At 38.1% G+C, this 14,420-nt stretch overlaps 1 protein-coding gene across 7 annotated transcripts in view; it reads left to right on the forward strand.

The window, feature by feature from the left end:
• RABGAP1 (RAB GTPase activating protein 1) overlaps nt 1-14,420 on the forward strand; it is a 134,514-nt gene that overhangs the window by 22,060 nt on the left and 98,034 nt on the right. The window lies entirely within an intron of this gene.

Genomic DNA, 14,420 nt, shown 5'->3' on the forward strand with positions numbered 1-14,420 from the left:
ATGGTAGGTAGGGGCTGGATTATGTAGAACTCGTAGAGCTTCGTAGGAATGTGGCCTTCGTTATAAATGTGGAGGGGATTTTTGGAGCGTTTCGAATGGGGGCATGATCTAGTGTACATTTGAAAAAGCCCACTGGCTGAGAGAGATGACATGCGAGGAGCTCTGTGGGCCTGCTCCCCAGCAAAACTGGGGGGACATTTTTATTTAAAAAACAATAATTTAAAATCTCTAAGGGAATTACAGCAAATGAAGAAACATTTATTCAAGGAAATTACTAAAATTTGGTAAAGGATCTGTGGTATTTGAACCAAGACCCGTTTTTTTTTTCCCTCCCTTATCTCAGCTGAGCAAGATGGTAGCTCCATTCCAGATTGAGTGGCAGAAGACAGGGTTCCTGCCCTCCCAGCTCCAAGTCAGAGGGCTGCCTTCCAAGGAACAGCAGGACAACAACATTTCTTACGCTGCCTCCAGGTGCCCTTTGCAGGCCAAGCATGAAGGGCCTTCTTTTTCCTCTCAGCCCTTACAGGGTAGAGGCTCTACTTTAGGCAAGTGCCGCTGAGCATCCCGGGATCCTGACTGCTTTTCCCTTTTCTCTGGTGTGACAGTGGTTTTGTACCAGTGGAGGAAAACCAGGAAGACCTGAGACTACTGTACCATCTCCCATACCCACCACATGCTTAGCTTCGGAAGATGGGGTGTCAGAGAGAAGCATGCCATTGTCTGTCCTTCCAATCTCATAGCCAAGGCTCAGAATTTGCCTGTAGTGAGAAGTAGGCCATGAAAACAGTTCCTAATCTCTTCCCAAAGAAACTAACTTTATTTGCTAAGACTGCAAAGGGTACTCTCAAAAACAGTGGAGATTGTGGTGAAAGGTAATTTAGAGGAGATCGGTAGGTCGATTGGACATCCAGGTTTCACCGTAGGATTGCTGGGAGGAGACTGCCTAGGATCAGAACAAAACTCAAACATCGACATCTGGAACTTTCCCTTCAAAGTAACCTCAGTCTGTTTGGTATAGTCTGTGGAACAGTTTACATCTGAGTGCATGGTTGAAAACTGTAGAGCAATCAGCCACTATTACTGGAGTTTAACATCTAGGTGTGGTCAGAGAAAGAGACAGAGTGCCCTGTAAAAACTTCTCTCATCCCAGGACGACTGCGGGCAAATCCAAATCTGAGCCCCCAGAGGAGCAATGTCAGAGGCTCAACACTATGGGAGTCAGGGGAATAGAATTTACTAAAATAAGCCATCCAGTCACCGAACAAATGAGGAAGCATAAAAAATACCAAGTTTAAGAGTGGAGAGATCAATACCAAGAATTGATACAATATATCATCTAAAATATCTAGTTTGCAACAAATAAGTTTGAAACATGCAAAGAAACAAAATATAACCCATATATTATTAAAATAAGGACAGACTGCTGCTTGTGAGAGTGACACGTTGGTTTTAATACGCACATTCTTCAAAGTAGCCATTATTACTATGTTCAGTGAGCTAAAATCATGCTTAAAGTATGATAATGGTATCAAGTTAAATAGAGAATATCATTAAGGAGATAGCAGTTACCAAAAACAAAACAAAACAAAAAAAAACAAGTGGAAATTCTGAGGTGGAAAAGCACAACTTAAATGAACAATTCACTAGAGAGGATCAACAGTAAATTTCAACTGGCAAAAAGTTAATGGGAGGTAATGTCATCAAAATGGTGGTAACAGGCATTTTCTACCATTCTTTCAGAGAACATTGATTTAGATAATCATTCGCAGATGAGAATACTTTTGTGGAAGTCTGGGGAGTCCAGCATAGAAGTTCTAACGTACCGTTGTAGCAAATAACATCCAAGATTCGACCCTTTGAAAACGTTAATAGGTTCACTTTACCTGTGTCACTCCTCCCCCAAGACATCCAAGATTCGACCCTTTGAAAACGTTAATAGGTTCACTTTACCTGTGTCACTCCTCCCCCAAGGAGGCACAGCTCAGTGCCAAGAGAGACTCAGCTGGTGATTTCTGAGTGTGTGTGATTGAGCATCTGGCTTCCTCAGCTGTGTGAGACACTCGCTGAAAGGCCCATTTCTTTCTCATCCCGTCTGGAATACTGAGTCGTGAAATGCATGACTTGGGGGCAGATAGTCTGGCTGAGAGGCTAGCAGCCAGGGCTGGGAATGGAATGTATCAAAGGGACACAGGTCCTACTAACTGCTTTGGGACTCTGTCAGGGAGCTCACCCACAAGCCACTGGGGATGCCGCCTTTAACCAACTCTCTCCCAGCTGGCCATGGGTACCTCTGAGTTCCATGCACCTCACCCAGACACACCCCCACTCTATGACTGCCTCCCTGCGCATGTCCTTCAGGTCAAGAATGGTGTGAGCCTTCTTAGATGGCTAGTGAGCACACCCAGGAAGTCAATCTGATTCTGGGATTGAGAGAAACCACACTCTTGAGCATTCATCACCACCTTAGGTAAAGCAAATGCAATTGAGAGCATCAATAACAGACTGGATCAAGCAGAAGAAATTACTGTGAAGTACAAGACATTATTTGAAATTAGTCTGAGAACACAGAAAAACATTTAAAAACAATGAAGAAAGCCTATGTGAACTATGGCATACCATTAAAATGAGGACTTTACATTATTTGAATCCCAGAATGAGAAGAGAAGAAAGGAGCAGAAAGCTCATTTAGAGATGTAATTATTAAGAACTTCACAAATTTGGGGAGAGATTTGGCTATCTGAGTTGATGAAGTTTATAGGTTCCCCCCAAATTTGAACCTAAAACGATCCTCTCCAGGACACATTATAATAAAACTGTCCGAAATCAAAGACAAATTTTTTTTTAAAGCAGCAAGAGAAGAAAAAAATCGCATTACAAGGGAACCCCCATACGGCTTTCAGTAGATTTCTCAGCAGAAACCTTCCAGGCCAGAAGAAAGTGAGATGATATATTCAAAGTTCTGAAAGAAAAAATAACAGCCAAGAATACTTCTATTTTGGCAAAGTTAGCCTTCAGAAATGAAGGAGGGAGAAAGACATTCAGAAGTCAAAGATGAGGTAGTCAGGTCACCATTAGACCTTACAGGAAATGCTGAAAGTTCTTAACCTTGAAATGAAAGGATACTAATTACAGTCATACTTTAGTATGTACTAATTATATCTCCTGTAGACACTGACATAGTTGATCACTGGAATACACTTGCGAGTTAACAAGTAGAAGTTTGTTTCTGTGGTCACCTGATTTAGACAAGGATACTAAAACCATTTAATTGGGAATGATTTTTTTTCAACATCAAAATTTCAAGGAATAAAGGAAAAATAGATAAAATTAGACTGCATCAACATTAAAATTTTTTCTGCCTCAAAGGTTACTATCAAGAAAGTGAAAAGATAATCCACAGAATGAGGAAATATTTGCAAATCATAAAGTAATCGTATAGGGATATATATAGAGCTAAACAACATAAAAGTTTTATCAGCAGCTAAATGGGTAAATAAAATGTATACATGGAATATTATTTGGTCATAAAAAGGAACGAAGTACTGATGCATGCTGCAACATAGATGAAACTTGAAGAATTATATTAAGTGGCAGGCAGGTCACAAAAAATCACAAATTACAGTTGACCCTTGAACAACATGGATATCGGCTATGTGGGTGCACTTCTACGTGGACTTTAAAAAATAAATAACATAATTGGCCCCTCATTTCCCATCTGCAGAGTCAACCAGCCATAGTTCAAACATTATTTTTGATCCATGGTTGGGAATCCACAGATGAGAGAGCTGACTATATGCATTGTTCTGCACCATTTTATATAAGGGTCTTGAGCATCCATGGATTTTGCTCTCTGTGAGGGTATCCTGGAACCAACCCCCTGCAGATACTGAGGGATGACTATAGTTAAGTTTTGGGGAAGTCCAAAGTTATATGTGGATTTCCAACTGCACAGGGGGTTGTTTGGTGACCTTAGCCCCTGCATTCAAGGGTCAACTGTATGTGGCTCTATTAATGTGAAGTATCTAGAATAGTCAAATCTTTAGAAGCAGAAGATAGATTAGTGGTTGTTCAGGGCTGTAAATATTGGGGGACTAGGGAGTTAATACCCAAGGTTGTATGGGTGTTTTTTGTTTTGTTTTGAGGTGAAGAAAATATTTTAAAATTCTCTTTGGAGATGGTTGTATATGTCTATGAATGTACTCAAAACCATAGAATGTATGCTTTAAATAAGTGATTTCTATACAAATTATATCTAGGAGCTCTGTGGAGAATTGGCAGTCAGGGGCAGGACTGGTAGCAAGAAGAAAAGATAGGGGGCTGTTTTAGTCATGAAAGGGAGAGATAATGGTGGCCTGGACCAGGGGATGAATGTACTCTGATTCAGGATATATTTTCAAGGTAGAGCTGATTGGTTGTTAGTATAGGCAAAACTAGATGTGGGATTTGAGGCAGAGAGAAGTAAACAGTGATTCCTAGATTTGGCTCTGAGATGTTAGGTTTATGGTGGTGCCATTTACTGAGATGGGAAAGAGATCGAAAGGATTGGGGCAGGGGACAGGTAATCAATTTAGGACTTGTTAAATTTGAGATGACTATTAGATTTCCATTTCTAGATGTCATGTAGTTGGATGTATGAGATTGATGCTTCGATTGTGACTGGCATTAACAGTACATAGTCGGTATTCAAAGCAATGGGATTAGATGAGATCACCATAGAGTGAGCGTAGATACTGAAGAGATGAATAAGAGTTGATTTTAGGGATACTTCAATATTTAGAGATTGAGAGGAAGAAAGACCAGCAGAGAAGACTAAGAAGAAATAGCTTAGTGAGATACAAGGAAAACTAAGACGCTGGAATTCCTTAGAAGAGAAATGAAGAAAACGTTTCAGGAAAGCTGGAGTAACCAGATGTGTTCTACTGAGAGGTTGCTTTAGATAGTGATGGAAGAATGATAAGATAGAAAAAAGCCTTGGTGATTAAGACTTTTTTTTTAAAGAGAGAGATGAGAGCATTATGTTAATTTCTAAAGTAGTGTTTGGTTTATTCTTCCCGATAAACCATTTATGGTAACTGAGAAGGACCCTCAGGACTCCTCCAGAGAACTTTTTTCTTGCTCTGTCATCCATCTTATTTATCAGAGATGGTTTTGTAGACTGGGAAATTGAGCAACATGTTCTCTAAATTTAAAATGTTTCCTCTACGTATTTCCATATAATATTAGTATATCTATACAGTATATCGGTTTAGTGTGTGAAGAACTGGTAAGTGAAGTAGTGATCAAATTATTGTTAAATCTATGCTGTCATCAGAGGAAAGCATAATAGGATTACTGCAAATTTGTTGCTCACTTATGCTCATTCTTTTTGAAACACTGTTTTCTCAGCCACTAGTAGATTTTAAAATTGCACTGGATTTAGAAAACATTTAGAAGGTATGTCACTTTTCCACCCAAAAAGTCCTGATTGAGTTGTTGAATATTCATTTGACAGCTAGTAACCTACCAAGTGCTGTTTTAGGCACTGAGGATAAGAACTCCCATTTTGGGAAATATGAGGACCTAAAAAACCTAAAAATGTCCCAGTACAAAATACTTAGGAAAGTTGGGTGAAATGTAACAAACAACCTTTTAATTGCCCAGTCATATTCATAAAAAAGTAAAGAAACTCCCTAAGAAACAAGCAAAGAGGAAGCAAAGCCAGAACAACACGTTATGAGCTGACATTGGGGCCTCAGTGGTGGAATTTGCTGTTCTTTATAACCAGTGGACTTGGATTTTACAGAGAGACTTGTTGGAACTGAGATTTCCTCATAAAGTGCTTTCGGGCTAGCTACATCCTAACTGAAATGATGGACTTGAAAGGATGGACAGTCACAGGAAGAGAATAAGGAAGCTTAACCTTAGCTTGAACACTGGTTTGGAGGAGAGAATCAGTGAGAATTTGTACCCATATATTTGGGCTTTGCCTTCCTGTATATTTGGGGTTTGAATTTGTACTTCTTGCAAGTTCCAGGGTTGGTAGTACTCCTGGGGGTGCCTGATAGAATCAGTTGCAGAACTCCTTTGGTGGGACGTACTTGCCACCCAGGCTGCTTGGTACTCTCACAGATAACCCTGATAAAGAATAGCACACAATCCAAAGTTTACAAACATATGCAAAGGACAGTTCATTGTGAGCAGAATCAGCAAACTCCAGCAGGATCAATTCTCACCAAAATTTAGGCATTTGGATGATTAATGGTAACCTTAAGATAGATGTGATTAAAATGCTTAAAGATTTAAAGAAAAAAATTTACAAACATTAGAAAAGAACAAAACTATCTAAAAATTTAACCACTTCCTGTTTGCTGGCAGCGCTTGCGGCTGCAGTGTTCACCCCAAGATAACTAGTGGATTATAGTTCTAACCCCCAAAGTTTGCCACAAAATATCTCACTTTTTTCGCATTGCTCTAATATAGCGATAGTCTTTGGAAAGAAATGACATTCTATATATAGTATTCTGTTTTTAGTAGTGATATTTCCATTTACAAAATACAGTAATTCTTGATCGCTGAAAATGTCAAATCCTAGAAGACATAGCATTCCTACACGTGATGTTAAATTAATGCAGGCAGCGAGCTGCACTTTTTTTTCTAAATGGCAAATAGAGTAAAAGATGATACAAACTAAAAGTAGAACTTCTACAAGTGAAAACTAGAGCCAGTGAAATTAAAGGTGCAGTAGAGGTGTTAAATAGAAGAATAGACATGGTTAAAGAGAGAATCAAATTCCTGCAAAATGAATCTTAGGACATTATCCAGAAGACAGCATTGAAAATGATAAAATATGAAAGCAGTTAAGAGACATGGAAATTTGGCTGAGAAGGACCAACATATACCTAAGTATTCCTTAAGAATAGAACGGGAGAGAAGGAAATACTTGAGACAGTAGCTGAATATTTTCCAGAAGTGATAAAAGACATAAATCCTCATCTTTAAAAAACAGTGAGTCCCAAGCAGCATGACAGTGAAACTGCACAATGTTGCCACCAGGAAGTTCTTAGACTAGAGGAGAATAGAGATGAATTAGACGTGGTTCCTGTTCTCATGATGCTTATAGCTTAGGGTAAATGACAGTTGTTAAAAATCTTGTTATAGTTGTTTCTCCTAGTCTGTGTAACAAGCTACCTCAGAACTCAATGGTTTAAAAACAACAATTTATTATATCTCACGATTTCGTGGATTGGGGAGTTTTGCTGCTCTTGCTTAAGCTCATATAGCCTCATTCAACTGATAACGTTGGCTGGGACTGGGCACGACGTGGATGGCTCGCTCGCTCTTCGTGTGGTCTTTGGTCTTAGGCTTCTTCACGGCATGGTGGTCTTTGGGCAGATGTGGAAGCTGTAAAGTTTTTTTTGTTTGTTTGTTTTTTAAGGCCAAGGCTTAAAAATTACATGGTGTCACTTCTGCCACCTTCTTTGGTCAGAGCAGGCTAGCCCAGAATCATTCATGTAGGGAGATAGACTGCCTCGTGATGGGGGAACAGTGAATTCAGAACATGTGTTTTCACTACTCGACTCCTCTGGGACAGGAATCTTGCACCTTTATCTGTTAGCCAGAGACACTCTACAAATGTTGGTCGGGGTGCTTTATGAGGTGATACTTCTTAGGCGGAAAGTTCAGTTAGAGAATTTTTTAAACTTTTTAATCTTCATTGTTTTCTTCTTGAAAAATCCATCTGACATTATTTTAGTTGGAAAAAAGTTGCCACGTTTTATTAAAATAGCAGATACAGAAGTCACTCCATCTTACTTAGTATTGCCTAAACTAATCTCGCCTCCGTTTCTGGTTATTATTTGTTTTGCAACTGAATGATCTTGTCTTCTATAATGCAGCTCTTTTATTCAGCAAGCTGAGTTCCTGAACCGTAAACACATAGATTAAGTGGATCAGGGTGGCGGCAGGGGAGACACATAAGTATGTCATCATGACAAAATTCATCAAGTTCTGGAATATAGATCTAAGAATTACAGGATAACATAATTGCTTCCTTAAAGAAGAAGAGAAAGGTTTCACAGAATAGGTAGCAATTCAGCAAATCCTTAAAGAATGACTAATAATTTCCCAAAGGAGTTAGTTTGTGACATGTGGAAAGATCCAGGGGCTCGAAAGGGCCTGGAGTCAGGACCACTGCATGCAGCAGACCTGCACGTGCCTCTTTTTCTTTTTCTCTCAAGATGTAAATAGCCTAAAAGAATGTGTGCTTAATATAGAAAATTCAGACAATTTAGAAAAATAAGTAAAACCCAGTCTTAATTCCTTTATGTAGTGAAACAATCGTAAATATTTTGGGTCTTTTCTTTAGTTGACTTTTTAGTATAACTTCCCAAGGTTCTGTTACTCCCTTTTTTACTTTAAATTAATGTTAAGAATTCTTAATGGTAATTTTAGGTGTTTTCTCTGGTCCTGCATACAGTAAGATCAAAAGAGGTGGATAATCAGAACAGCTGCAGTTTGTAAATGAGGCACAAAGAAATTTGAGAATTTATTAAAGATCCCAGAAGGAGTAAGGAACGTGTGAGTGGCTTTGAGATTGGTAACTATACCTTCCATTATCCAAACTGGACTTCTCATTCTTTTGTGCCTCGCTTTTGATAAAACTGAGGTTTATCTACTTGTTTCAAAATAGCTCTGCTTTAACACCGAAACTGAGCAACATTACTCAATTTGAATCATCTTCATTTATATTTTATCTGCAACATGATACAAGTAGTGGGAAGTGTAGATCATCAGCAATTTGTCTTTAAATTTTTAATCACCTATGGACTTCTCAAGCACACACTGCCATTTCCTTTCTTGAAGACATAAAACCTCCACTGGAAAAGGGTCTCGTACTGCCTAGTGTATAACTGGCAGATCAAGCGGGGGCCTAGTTGGTATCGTTGCCATGAAGGGAAATGGGCTATAAAGTTAGAAGCAGAAAATTAAACCAGGAAATGACTCTGGATGTTGCCTTTGGAACATTTTGTCCTTTGGTTCCATAAATGCAGCCAGTTTTGCTTTCAAGGAAACGGACTTGTAGCCAATTCTACTGTAAAAGTTATTACCTTTATTTGATGTATTTAGAAAGGACAGATGTTTTTCCAGTAATGCTTCTTTTTACATGAGTAGTAGTAGTTTTTTTCTGGACTATGGAAAGTAGAAAAACTACTTTTTAAAAAAGTTACTTGCTTTTTTGAACCTCAATTCCAGGAGATAGATCAGAGTTAATTTGCAGATAAATAAGAAAGCTGAAACGGGTAGGAAGATATTAATTGGATGCTTACGATATGCTTACTTATTGGCAGATACTGTGATATAAGAAATGAGAATAATCCCTGTAAAAATAACAGTGTCTGAAATATAAATAATAAGTGCCTAGTAAGCATATTGTGGTATCATTGAACCCTCATGGCAGTCCTGTGAGCTAGATGTGAACATCCTCATTTTAGCGATGAGATAGTTGGACCTCCCAGAGGTTAATTTCTCTACAACCAAGATTTAATGTCAGAGTCAAGCCCCAAACTCAGGTCTGTCTTACTGTAGGGCCTGAGTAAGGCTACTAAGGACACTTGCATAGGCTACAGTTTGTACAACCTCAGGAGGGTGCCGTTCACATAGGCCATGATGTAATGGTGCCCCCTGGAGTTGTGCCAAAGCTACTGCTTGTCCCCAATTTTTTTTTTTTTACCATCACCCTGCTTTGTAAGAGAACTATGGATACCTCATTCACCATGCAGTCTCTGTCCTTGTAAACATTTATGTCTGCTTACAGAAGCTGCTCAGTTGGCTACTTTGTACTTGTTTTTTGCCTTAACTCAGGACTGTTTCCTAAAGAACTCTCCCTTCTTCTTAATATATAGATTACATGAAGATGAACAGAAATCTAAATATGACCCCTATATGTGTTATTCATTCATATTTGCTTTCTTTTTTAATTTTTATATTTGTGCAAAATTAAGTTAAATGTCTTTGTTGGACTTCAAAATAAAGTTTATTGTTTACGGACTGCAGCATGCTATTTGGCGTCCTGTATTTTTTATTTTAAATGTTAAACCTTAGTGATACTCTCAGAATAATAGGAAGTGATGATATTCGTTTTTGTTTTTTTAAGCAGTTAACAAAGCTAAAATAAATTGTTCAGATTTTATTTTCTATAACTAACCGAAAATCTGTAGATATCCAATATCCAAATTGATAAAATAATGCCTCTATTTCCATTTATAAACTTCACTTCAGTAAATGTGTACTTCAGATGTACTCTGTACCAGTCACTACTCAGAGCTTTTTTTTTTTAAAGAATTTGAGAAATAGTCTTTGCTATCTAATAATGCCCAGTATGGCTCAAGGGAATCACTAAACAAATATTCTCTAAAACAGGTAGCAATGCTAGAATAAGATATGTATGCTAATATTATGGTAGCACTCCCTAAGGCGGGAGTGATTGATTACACCCGGGATAGTGGGGTTAAAATCTTTTAGCGGAGGTAACAGAATTTAAACTTGGCCTTCAAACAAAGAAGAGGAAGGCTTTTCAGGAAAGACAAGAGTCTCTGTAGAGGCTAGAGGCTTGAAGTGTATGAAGTCACATTGAACAGTTCAATGTGACTGATAAGAGATGGCACGGCAGATGGGGGAGAGCTGTGCGAAACTCACAGAATATATGAATTTGGGCTTTATCTTATGGGCATTGAGGAAACATGGAAGGGTTTAAAAAAATAAGTCAGGGCTTGGTCAGAACTAGAATTTGCAATTATAATTCAAATGGCAGTATGAAAGGTGGGTCACAGTGGAGAGGAAGGAGGCATAGAAACTACTGCTTTGCAGAAGACTTACGTAAAATAAAGGGCTGGCCTATGGTTTAGCTATGCAGAGAGAAAAGAAGGACATACTCAATTGGACAAGGATCAGTAGGATTTGTGAGTAGTTTTGTAATGACAAGGATAATCATGATCCTTTGGCTACTGAAGGGTTAGTAGCACAATTCACTGATTTAAAAAAAAGATACAGGAGGATGATCGGTGAGTTTTGACACAGTAACTTTGCAGTACCTAACTGAAAGTGTCCAGAAGACAGTTGACGAAGGGGTTGTGGATACAGATTAGTGATTATTTGTTTATCATTGAGAGTAGGTGAGATGGCATAGGAGAGTCTGTAAAATGAAGTTATTGCCAAAAACAGAATCCTGGACGAACACCTTTTGAGGGGCAGATAGAGAAAAGGAACAGTTTTGTTCTTGAATGGCATCTTTTGTAAAAAACCACATTTTTAAAAAGACTTTGTAGAGCGGTTTTAGATTCACAGCGAGCTTGAGAGGTAGGTGCAGAGATTTCCTATATAATCCCTGCCCCGCACATGCACAGCCTCCTCCACTATTTACTCTTTCTATTTTAAGTCTGTTTTATTGAGGTAAAATTTATACACAATAAAATGTAACCCTGTTAGGTGTATAGTTCTGTGAGCTTTAGTGAATATAAACTCATGTAACCACCACCACCACAATCAAGAGTATTTTCATGACTCCAAAAAATCACTTTGTGCCTTTTCAATCCTTTCTCCCTCCTTCCCAGCCCTTGGCAACTAATCGTCTGATTTCTCCCCCTGTAGTTCTGTCTTTTCCAGAATGCCATATAAATGGAATCATACAGTAAATAGGCTTTCGTGTCTGGCTCCTTATAATGATGCTTTTGAGATTCATCTTTGTTATTGCATGTATTAGTAATTCATTCCTTTTTATTGCTGAGTTGTACTCCATTGAATAAATATATGGCTGTTTGTTTATTCATTCACCAGTCAATGAATATTTATATTCAGTTTTTGGTGATTATGAATAATGCTGCTGTAAACATTTGCAAACAGGTCTTTGTGTAGACATATGTTTTTATTTTGGGGGGTAAATACCTTGGAGTGAGTCATATGGTAAATGTATATTTGACTTCATAAAACTTACAAAAAACTGTTCAAGTGACTATACTATTTTGATTCCCACTAGCAATATATGATGATTTTTCAGTTGCTGCAATCCTTGCCAGCCCTTGGTATTACCAGCGTTGTTCGTTTTTAATTTCAGCCATTCTTATAGATGTATAGAGGCATACTATTGTGGTTTCAGTTTCTCTCTGGCTCATGATAACTGAGTTTGTTCCGTATAGTTAGTTGCCATATGCATAACCTCTTTGGTGAAATGCCCCTCCCCCCTTTTAAAATTGGGTTGCTTGTTTTCTTATTATTGAGTTATGAGAGTTCTCTATATATTCTGTTTATAAATCCTTCATCAGATATATGATTTGCAAATATTCTCTCCAAGTCTCTGGCTTGTCTTCATTCTCTTAACAATGTCTTTTAAGCAGAAGTTTGTAGTTTTGATAAAGTCCATTTTATCAGATTTTTTCTTTTATGCATAACTTTTTGTGTCCTGAGAAACCTTTGTGTCCCAAGATCACAAAGATTTTTCTCCTGTTTTCTTACGTAAGTTTTATAGTTTTAGGATTTACATTTAGATTTGTGATCCATTTTGTGTTAATTTTTGTATATTATGCGAAGTATTGGTTGAAATTCATGGTTTTGCATATGTAGAGATGTCAAGTTAATCGTTTCAGCACCATTCATTTTCTTATCTTTCTCCTTTGAATCACTTTCCCAACTGTGTTGAAACCAGTTGGCCTTGTATGTGTGGGTCTATTTCTGGAGTGTTTTGTTACTCTGATCTGTGTGTCTGTCCTTTCACTAATACGACAGTGCCTTGATTGCTTTACCTGCAGTTACATTTATTTTTGAGATGATAGTGGCATCTGTTAGGAATGCTGTTGGCAGTAAGGAACAGAAAGCCCTACTAATCGTGGGTATGTTTTTGTGCTACAACAAGAAGTCTAGCGATAAGCAGTTGCTGGTTTGTTCAAGCTGTTCACCTGTACCCGAGGCCAACAAACTGCAGCCTGCGGGCTTAATCTGGTTTACCACTGTTTCGTTAGTCACCTGCAGAGTTTCTTGAAAATGCGTATGCCCAGGCTCTACCTCTGAGATTGATTTAGTTGTCAGGGTGGGAGGTGAAGGGACAGAGGGAAGAACAGGTGTTTGAGTTTTAACATGGCTCCTGCTAACACTGGTAACCGTCTTGTGTGGTCATGGTTCAGAACCAGTAATCCAAGGTTGATTCTTAGAGCCTGGTCTCCAGACCAGCAGCATCACCATCTCTTGGTACCTTTTTTAAAAATGCAATTATCAGGCCCACCCCGGACTTTGATTTGGAATTTGGTTAGAGCCCAGTAGTTTGTGTTTCAGCAAGTTCTCTAGGTGATTCTGATGCCAGTGTTTGAAACCTTGTAAGGCATTGCTGAATGTTTCCCACATTGGCCTAGGCAAGGTTGTCTTTTTAAAAACAAAAACCAAATAACTTGATTTAAGTATGTATATTATAATGTTACAGACAGTAATTTTGAAATTGCATTGAAGGTTCCCAAATGATCTAACGTGATAATTGTTGAGTACTGTATTGGACCGAAATATCCAAGGTATATGTTCAGTTGCTATTTTTAAGCAGCTTTAAAAATAAACATTTTTGTGTGCGTACATGTCTTTTTCCTAGCCTTTAAGGAAGAGTTAAGGACATAGAAGGCAGTTCTTGTATTTATAGACTTTATAAACAAGGGAAGAATACAAGATAAACACGTATAAACATGAAAGACAAACACAGAAACGTGTTTTTTTCCCAGGGTTAGGTATATTTTCGTGATTGGTGAATATGTTACAGTGTTGGCAGCCAATCCAACAGAAAACTTGAGTTTACTTATAATATGCCCTATATAACAAAGAACAAAACAGTACTTCATGGCATGTAAAATATGTCCTCTCCAATTTAGTTTGCTCTTTTAACGATAGCCTTCCCAGTTACAATTACTGATTGCTTAAACATGGAGTCTAATAATCTTTTCTCCATCTATTTTCAGGAGGCTGTGATATCTTGCATTATTCCTCTTTCCCCTTGGAAAACAGTGTAGGTTCAGTTAGGCTCTCTTTCGTTTACTCCAGGTGATACAGCATTTCATCTCTAGTTCTGAAAGAATAAGGTTAATTGGAACTAAGCTCTAGTTTTTTAAAATTTTTTGAAACAACTTCTGAAAAAAGGAATTTGATTGCACTTGCGGATGTGTAGGATCAGTCATAGAGAATTACTTGACTTGCTTATAGTCCCATTAGCAGTAACTGTAAACCATAAAATGAAGTTCACAGAAACGTGTCATTGAAGCCAAGAGGCTGAACATGTATCTGGCCTTTATTTCCAAGGCTAGAGTGGCTGACGTGTTAGAATTTCCTTGGGAAAATGTCAGCAAAAAAGTCTTAAAACTTTCTCACTCAAAGGGACTTGCAGTCTGTAGAGTTATAAAAGATGTTTGAACGGCATT

This window comes from Pteropus alecto, unplaced genomic scaffold (assembly GCF_000325575.1).
Source record: "Pteropus alecto unplaced genomic scaffold, ASM32557v1 scaffold67, whole genome shotgun sequence".
Taxonomy (NCBI): domain Eukaryota; kingdom Metazoa; phylum Chordata; class Mammalia; order Chiroptera; family Pteropodidae; genus Pteropus; species Pteropus alecto.